Source organism: Chiloscyllium plagiosum, unplaced genomic scaffold (genome assembly GCF_037043375.1).
Source record: "Chiloscyllium plagiosum isolate Xiang-an unplaced genomic scaffold, Cpla_swu_hap1 HiC_scaffold_29, whole genome shotgun sequence".
Lineage (NCBI taxonomy): Eukaryota > Metazoa > Chordata > Chondrichthyes > Orectolobiformes > Hemiscylliidae > Chiloscyllium > Chiloscyllium plagiosum.
The window spans coordinates 16251658-16260025 of NW_028270167.1; the positions used below are offsets into that span (position 1 = coordinate 16251658).

Here is an 8368-nt window from a genome sequence, read left to right on the forward strand (position 1 = left end):
CCTCAGGGGACCTCCCATCCACCGCCTCCAACCTCATAGTCCCACAACCCCGCACCGCCCGTTTCTACCTCCTGCCCAAAATCCACAAACCTGACTGCCCCGGACGACCCATCATCTCAGCCTGCTCCTGCCCAACCGAACTCATCTCGGCATACCTCGACACGGTCCTGTCCCCATTAGTCCAAGAACTCCCCACCTACGTTCGTGACACCACCCACGCCCTCCACCTCCTCCAGGATTTCCGCTTCCCCGGTCCCCAACGCCTCATCTTCACCATGGACATCCAGTCCCTGTACACCTCCATCCCCCATCACGAAGGACTCAAAGCACTCCGCTTCTTCCTTTCCCGCCGTACCACCCCGTACCCTTCCACCGACACCCTCCTTCGACTGACCGAACTGGTCCTCACCCTGAACAACTTTTCTTTCCAATCCTCCCACTTTCTCCAAACAAAAGGAGTAGCCATGGGCACCCGCATGGGCCCCAGCTATGCCTGCCTCTTCGTAGGGTATGTGGAACAATCCATCTTCCGCAACTACACTGGCCCCACCCCCCATCTTTTTCTTCGCTACATTGATGACTGTATCGGCGCTACCTCGTGCTCCCACGAGGAGGTTGAACAGTTCATCCACTACACCAACACCTTCCACCCCGACCTCAAATTCACCTGGACAGTCTCGGACTCCTCCCTCCCCTTCCTAGACCTTTCTGTTTCTATCTCAGGCGACCGAATCAACACGGACATCTACTACAAACCTACCGACTCCCACAGCTACCTGGACTACACCTCCTCCCATCCTGCCCCCTGTAAAAACGCCATCCCATTCTCCCAATTCCTTCGTCTCCGCCGCATCTGCTCCCAGGAGGACCAGTTCAAAATACGTACAACACAGATGGCCTCCTTCTTCAAGGACCGCAATTTCCCCCCCGACGTGGTCGACGGTGCCCTCCACCGCATCTCCTCCACTTCCCGCTCCTCCGCCCTTGAGCCCCGCCCCTCCAACCGCCACCAGGACAGAACCCCACTGGTCCTCACCTACCACCCCACCAATCTCCATGTACAGCGCATCATCCGCCGTCACTTCCGCCACCTCCAAACAGACCCCAGCACCAAGGATATATTTCCCTCCCCTCCCCTATCAGCTTTCCGTAGAGACCACTCCCTCCGCGACTCCCTTGTCAGATCCACACCCCCCACCGACCCAACCACCACTCCCGGCACCTTCCCTTGCAACCGCAGGAGGTGCAACACTTGCGCCCACACCTCCCCCCTCACTTCTCTCCAAGGCCCCAAGGGAAACTTCCATATCCGCCACAGATTCACCTGCACCTCCACCCACATCATCTACTGCATCCGCTGCAGCCGGTGTGGCCTCCTCTATATTGGGGAGACAGGCCGCTTACTTGCGGAGCGATTCAGAGAGCACCTCTGGGCCACCCGGACGAACCAACCCAACCAACCTGTGGCACAGCATTTCAACTCCCCCTCCCACTCCACCGAGGATATGCAGGTCATTGGACTCATCCACCGCCAAACCACAACAACCCGACGGTCGGAGGAGGAGCGTCTTATCTTCCGACTGGGAACCCTCCAACCGCAGGGGATGAACTTGGACTTCACCAGTTTCTTCATCCCCCCTCCCCCCACCTTGTCTCAGCCGGATCCTTCCAGCCCGGCACCGCCTTCCTGACCTGCAGTCTTCTTCTTGACCTCTCCTCCTCCACCCTACTCCGACCTATCACCCTCACCTTGACCTCTTTCCACCTATCACATTTCCAACTCCCCTCCTCCAAGTCCCTCCTCCCTACCTTTTATCTTCTCCTGCTGAACACTCTCTGCTCATTCCTGAAGAAGGGCCTGTGCCCGAAACGTCGAATCTCCTGTTCCCTGGATGCTGCCTGACCTGCTGTGCTGTTCCAGCAATAAAGTTTCAACCCTTCCTTCAACCAAGTCTCTGTGCTCGCAATAATGTCATCCTCCCAGGCACCAATCCAAGCCCTAAGTTTGTCTGCCTAACCCACTATACTCCTTGCATTAAAGCATATGCATGACAGACCACCAGTTCCTTTGCATTCATCTGCTCTCTGTCTACTCTTCCCTTGGTAATGCTAACTTCATGATCCTGTTCCTTACAGTCTCTGGTTTCCACCTCACTGTCTACTAGTCTTCTCTTCTGGTTCCCAGCCTCCTGCCACATTGGTTTAAACCCTCCCCAACAGCAGTAGCAAAAACTCCTCCAAGGACATTAGTTCCAGTCTGGTTCAGGTGTAGACCATCCAATTTGTAATAGTCCCACCTTTTCCAGCCCTGGTCCCAATGTCCCACAAATCTGAACCCTTCCCTCCAACACCATCCCTTAAGCCATGTGTTCATCCTGCTTATTCTTTCATTTCTACCCTGGCTAGCATGTGGCACTGGCAGCAATCCTGAGATCATTATCTTGAAGTCTTCCTCTTTAACCTCTCTCCTAGCCCCCTGAATTCTGCTTTCAGGACCTCATCTCATTTTTTATTTATATCATTGGCGCATGTGTGCACCATGACAACTGGCTGTTCACCCTCCCCTTTTAGAATGCTCTGCCACCGATCAGTGACATCCCTGACCCGAGCACCTCAAAGGCAACATACCATCCGAACGTCTCATTTTCGGCCACAAAACCGCCTATCTAATACCCTTACAATAGAACCCCGATGACAACAGCCCTACGAGTCTTTTTCCTGTCTTTCTGAATAGCAGTATACCTGTTTTGGAGGGAGAACACCGCAGGGGACACCTGCACTGCTTTCCTACTCTTTCTCTGCCTTTGGTCACCAATTCACTGTCTTCTTCAGCAATTCTAAACTGCGGTATAACAAAATCACTAAACGTGCTATCCACAACCTCCTCAGCATCGTGGATACTCCACAGTGAGTCCATCCACAGCTCCAGAGCCATCATGCGGTCAAACAAGAGCTGCAGCTGGACACAGTTCTTGCGAGTGTAAGAGTCAGGGATGTCAGCCTGAGGTCTGAGGTCCCCTGCCATTGTAAGCCTTAGTTTTAGCTTTAACTCAACTAATACCAAAAAATGTACTTAAAAAGATATATGAAAAGAAAAATCCTTACCTTACATAGTTCTTTTCTTCTGGTTAGACATGTTAGACACATGTAGTATCTCAGGTTTGGCTGCTGCCCAAATATATACTTAGTCGTTGCATTCCCGGCAACCTCCTGGTCCCCAACATCACCTCCGCTCTGTTTCCCACTGCTCCTGGACTGGAAAAAGAATGCCCTGGGTACTTCATGCTGAGCAGCAGATTCATCTGACCATTCTCTGACTCAGTCTGTAATTTCTGAATAACTGAACATTATCTGAATAAAGCTTGTTTGCAGAACTCATCCATTAGCTTTCGACAAGCAGACTGTGCACAAGTCAATGACTTTGATCACCACATTGTTTTACTGTGTTTAACTGTGTCGATTATTTGGACTCCAGTTAGTTTAATGTCTGTACACTGCTGTGTGCAAATCTTTGTAAGACAGATGACATTTAATGCAGCTCTAAAATAAGTCAACTGGAATCCAGAAACTAAGATAGATTCTGAAAGGTCATCTGTAACAATAAGCAAAACAACTTGGTTTCCAGTAAGAGCAGCCAATTAACAGATCTTACCTGTAAGTTGACTTGTATTTTTTGCAGAGACTGTTTGTGCTCTATGTAGCTCAACTAATGAGTGAAAATGACTGAAAACTGGACTCACAGACAATTACAGAAGTGCACATCGTGTATCGATAATAAACAGGAAATGGAGCTTTGTCGGCTTTCCGGTCTTTATGGCTCAGGCACAAGGAGTCAATATGATCTATGACCAAACTTCAGGACTAGGTTGACAAAAAAAAATGACAGAAGATACGTATGAAAGCACAGAAAACCTTTGGATACAATGGTGATCTGATTGCAATTGAGAAAGAGAACTGCAGTTGAGATGTAAAGCAAGCTACTACACTCAAAGTAAATTGCAGGAAGCCACTCACAAGTGTTTTGATTTCAATGTTAACACAGTATCTCTTTTATTTACTCTACTATGGATCCTCTTCACTCTTATAGAAGACATTTTGCAAAGAAATATATCAGTACAAGCTGAGCATCAAAGTTTCTATCACATAAAGTCTCCTGGGTTCACAGGTATCTGCATAAAATCTTTACTTTGCAGAGCAGCATGTTGAGTAAAATGAACACCATCACTGATCTGTGTGAGACAGTCCTAAATCTAGTAAAATATCTATGGCCTATTTCAGTCTTGGTCTGAATATTAAAGGTGACAATATGTTTTGACAGTAATTATGCTTCATTAATTTATGAACATCAATCTAATTAATAACTTAACATTGATGCATCTGAAAGCTTAACTGGGAAACATTGAGTGTTCTTGCTATGAAATACTAGCCATGAGAGGGTTACCTAAATAGTGCAAAGCTGCAGAAAAGTCAATGCTCTATATGGAAGTACACTCCACTGACTGCACTGAATTTGATCCACAGACAGTGAGTGTAGGTCGCAATTCAACTGGAACAGCAAGAAGATAATTAAGTAGTGTCTTGTGCTGCGCTCGCACTGTGTCAAGGCATATCTCCAAAGCATTCATTACCAAAATGTAAATTTACTGAATGTATACTCAACATTAAGCTATTTAGAATGTCTACAAATTAAGAGGAATTACATTCATATCATTATGTACCAATGTCAATATATTATGCATACATATACATTTAAAAATTATATGAGTAAAAAGCACGCGAAGGAGCTAGGCAGCGCTTGAAAAGAGAAGAGATTAGATTGAGGTTCAATGATAATCTGAAATATGTTTATTAATGGAAAAGGAGAATCAGATGCTGTTATGTGATTGCAATAATATTCAGGAGCTGCAATCAAGCATCTTTTACAACAGTAACGTCTATCTGTTAAAACTAGGAGAAATGTTGTACCAGGCCTCAAGTGCCGGCATACAAGTATTTGCCTTATCATCCAAAACATTGACCACACACATGAGGAAGATGCCTTGCAGACATGTTGGCTTTGAAACATTGAATTCTAATGCCATAGATTAAAAACTAGGTCAGCAAATTCTTGGGAATCAATTCATAATAAATATTAAGATCAAGAGTGACAACTGAGAAATCTGAACAGCATAAAAGGTTCCAAATGATGAAACTAGAGTTGAAATTACTGCTGAGGTTAATGTTAGACATTCAGACTCCTTTCTTTATCATATCATGTGTCGCTTTCTATTTTATACTTCTTTGTGTACTGTCTTAAAAGCCTAATTGGAGCATACGATCAGGAGAAGGCCATTCAGCCCTTTGAGACTATCCCACCAATCAAGATTGTGATTGATCTTTTTCTCAATCAATTTTCCACACTATCCCCAGATACTTAACCAGTCTCCAGAAACTTATCAATTTCAGTTTGAAGTTATTCAATGATTGATCTCCCACAGATAGCTGAGGTTGGGAATTCCAAAGAATGAAGAAAGTCTTTCTCATTTCAGTCATAAATAGCCTGTCCCTTATCTTGAAATTATGCCCCTTAGTTCTAAAATCGCCATCCAGGAGAAATATCAAATTTATATTCACCCTATCGTGTCCTGTAAGAATTCTGTAAGTCTCAATGGGATCACTTCTTATTCTCCAAAACTCCAGAGAATAAAGTCCTTATCTTATCTCATAAGACAATTTCACCTTAGAACATAGAACATAGAACATAGAAGAATACAGCGCAGTACAGGCCCTTTGGCCCTCGATGTTGCGCCGATCCAAGCCCACCTAACCTACACGAGCCCACTATCCTCCATATGCCTATCCAATGCCCGTTTAAATGCCCATAAAGAGGGAGAGTCCACCACTGCTACTGGCAGGGCATTCCATGAACTCACGACTCGCTGAGTAAAGAATCTACCCCTAACATCTGTCCTATACCGACCACCCCTTCAGTTAAAGCTATGCCCCCTCGTAATAGCTGACTCCACACGTGGAAAAAGGTTCTCATGGTCAACCCTATCTAAACCCCTAATCATCTTGTACACCTCTATCAAGTCACCCCTAAACTTTATTTTCTCCAATGAAAACAGCCCCAAGTGCCTCAGCCTTTCCTCATACGATCTTCCTACCATACCAGGCAACATCCTGGTAAACCTCCTCTGCACCCGTTCCAGTGCCTCCACATCCTTCCTATAGTATGGCGACCAAAACTGCACACAATACTCCAGATGCGGCCGCACCAGAGTCTTATACAACTGCAACATGACCTCAGGACTCCGGAACTCAATTCCTCTACCAATAAAAGCCAGTATGCCATATGCCTTCTTCACAGCACTATTTACCTGGGTGGCAACTTTCAGAGATCTGTGTACATGTACAAGATCCCTCTGCTCATCCACACTACCAAGTATCCGACCATTAGCCCAGTACCCCATCTTCTTGTTACTCTTACCAAAGTGAATCGCTTCACACTTACCTGCATTGAATTCCATTTGCCACATTTCTGCCTAGCTCTGCAGCTTATCTATATTCCGCTGTAACCTGCCACATCCTTCCTCACTGTCAACAACTCCACCGACTTTCGTATCATCCGCAAACTTACTCACCCATCCTTCTAGCCCCTCCTCCAGGTCATTTATGAAAATGACAAACATCAATGGTCCCAAAACAGATCCTTGCGGAACACCGCTAGTAACTACACTCCAAGGTGAACCTTTACCATCAACTACTACCCATCAACTAGTACCAGCCAATTCCTAATCTAAACCTCCAACTCACCCTCAATGCCATACCTCCGTATTTTTTGCAATAGCCTACCATGGGGAACCTTATCAAAGGCCTTACTAAAATCCATATACCACATCTACCGCTTTACCCTCGTCCACCTCCTTAGTCACCTTCTCAAAGAATTCAATAAGGTTTGTGAGGCACGACCTGCCCTTCACAAAACCATGCTGACTATCCTTGATCACATTATTCCTATCCAGATGTTCATAAATCCTATCCCTTACAATTCTCTCTAAGACTTTGCCCACAATAGAAGTGAGACTCACCGGCCTATAGTTACTAGGGTTATTCCTACTCCCCTTCTTGAACAAGGGAACCACATTTGCTATCCTCCAGTCTTCTGGCACTATTCCTGTAGACGACGAGGACATAAAAATCAAGGCCAATGGCTCTGCAATCTCCTCCCTTGCTTCCCAGAGAATCCTAGGATAAATGCCATTAGGCCCAGGGGACTTATCTATTTTCACCCTTTCCAGAATTTCCAACACCTCTTCCCTACATACCTCAAAGCCATCCATTCTAATTAATTGTGACTCAGTATTCACATCGGCAACAATGTCCTGTTCCTGAGTGAATACTGACGAAAAGTATTCATTCAGTGTCTCCCCAATCTCTTCAGCCTCCACACGCAACTTCCCACTACTATCCTTGACTGGACCTATTCCTACCCTAGTCATTCTTTTATTCCTGACATACCTATAGAAAGCCTTAGGGTTTTCCCTAATTCTACCAACTAAGGACTTTTCATGCCCCCTCCTTGCTGCTCTTAGCTCTCTCTTCAGGTCCTTCCTGGCTACCTTATAACTCTCAATCGCCCCAATTGAACCTTCACGCCTCATCTTTACATAAGCCACCCTCTTCCCTTTAACAAGGGATTCCAATTCCTTATTAAACCATGGCTTCCTCACACGACCCTTTCCTCCCTGCCTGACAGGTACATACTTATCAAGGACACTCAATAGTTGCTCCTTGAACAAGCTCCACATATCAATTGTGCCCTTCCCTTGAAGCCTACTTTTCCAAGCCACGCATCCTAAGTCGTGCCTCACAACATCATAATTTCCCTGCCCCCAGCTATAACTCTTGCCCTGCAGTGCACACTTATCCCTCTCCATCACTAGAGTAAAAGTCACCGAATTGTGGTCACTGTCCCCAAAGTGCTCACCTACCTCCAATTCTAACACCTGGCCTGGTTCGTTACCCAGAACCAAATCCAGTATGGCCTCACCTCTTGTTGGCCTGTCTACATATTGTGTCAGGAAACCCTCCTGCACACATTGGACAAACTCTGACCCATCTAACGAACTCGAGCTATAGCTTTCCCAGTCAATATCTGGAAAGTTAAAGACTCCATAACAGCCACCCTATTACTTTCACTCTTCTCCTGAATCATCCTCGCAATCCTTTCTTATACGTCTCTAGGACTATTAGGAGGCCTGTAAAAAACTCCTAACAGGGTGAGCTCACCTTTCCTATTTCTAACCTCAGCCCAAACTACCTCAGATGGCGAGTCTTCATCCATCGTCCTTTCCACCGCTGTAATACTATCTTTGACAAGCAATGC

At 46.0% G+C, this 8368-nt stretch overlaps 1 long non-coding RNA gene across 1 annotated transcript in view; it reads right to left on the minus strand.

Annotated features, from left to right (window-relative positions):
• Positions 1-3724, minus strand: part of LOC148142254 (uncharacterized) — a 71516-nt gene extending 67792 nt beyond the window's left edge. Inside the window, exon 1 of the long non-coding RNA XR_015752042.1 lies at positions 3653-3724. This is a non-coding gene — a long non-coding RNA (uncharacterized LOC148142254). The remainder of the gene's footprint in view (positions 1-3652) is intronic.
• Positions 3725-8368: the final 4644 nt, after the last annotated feature.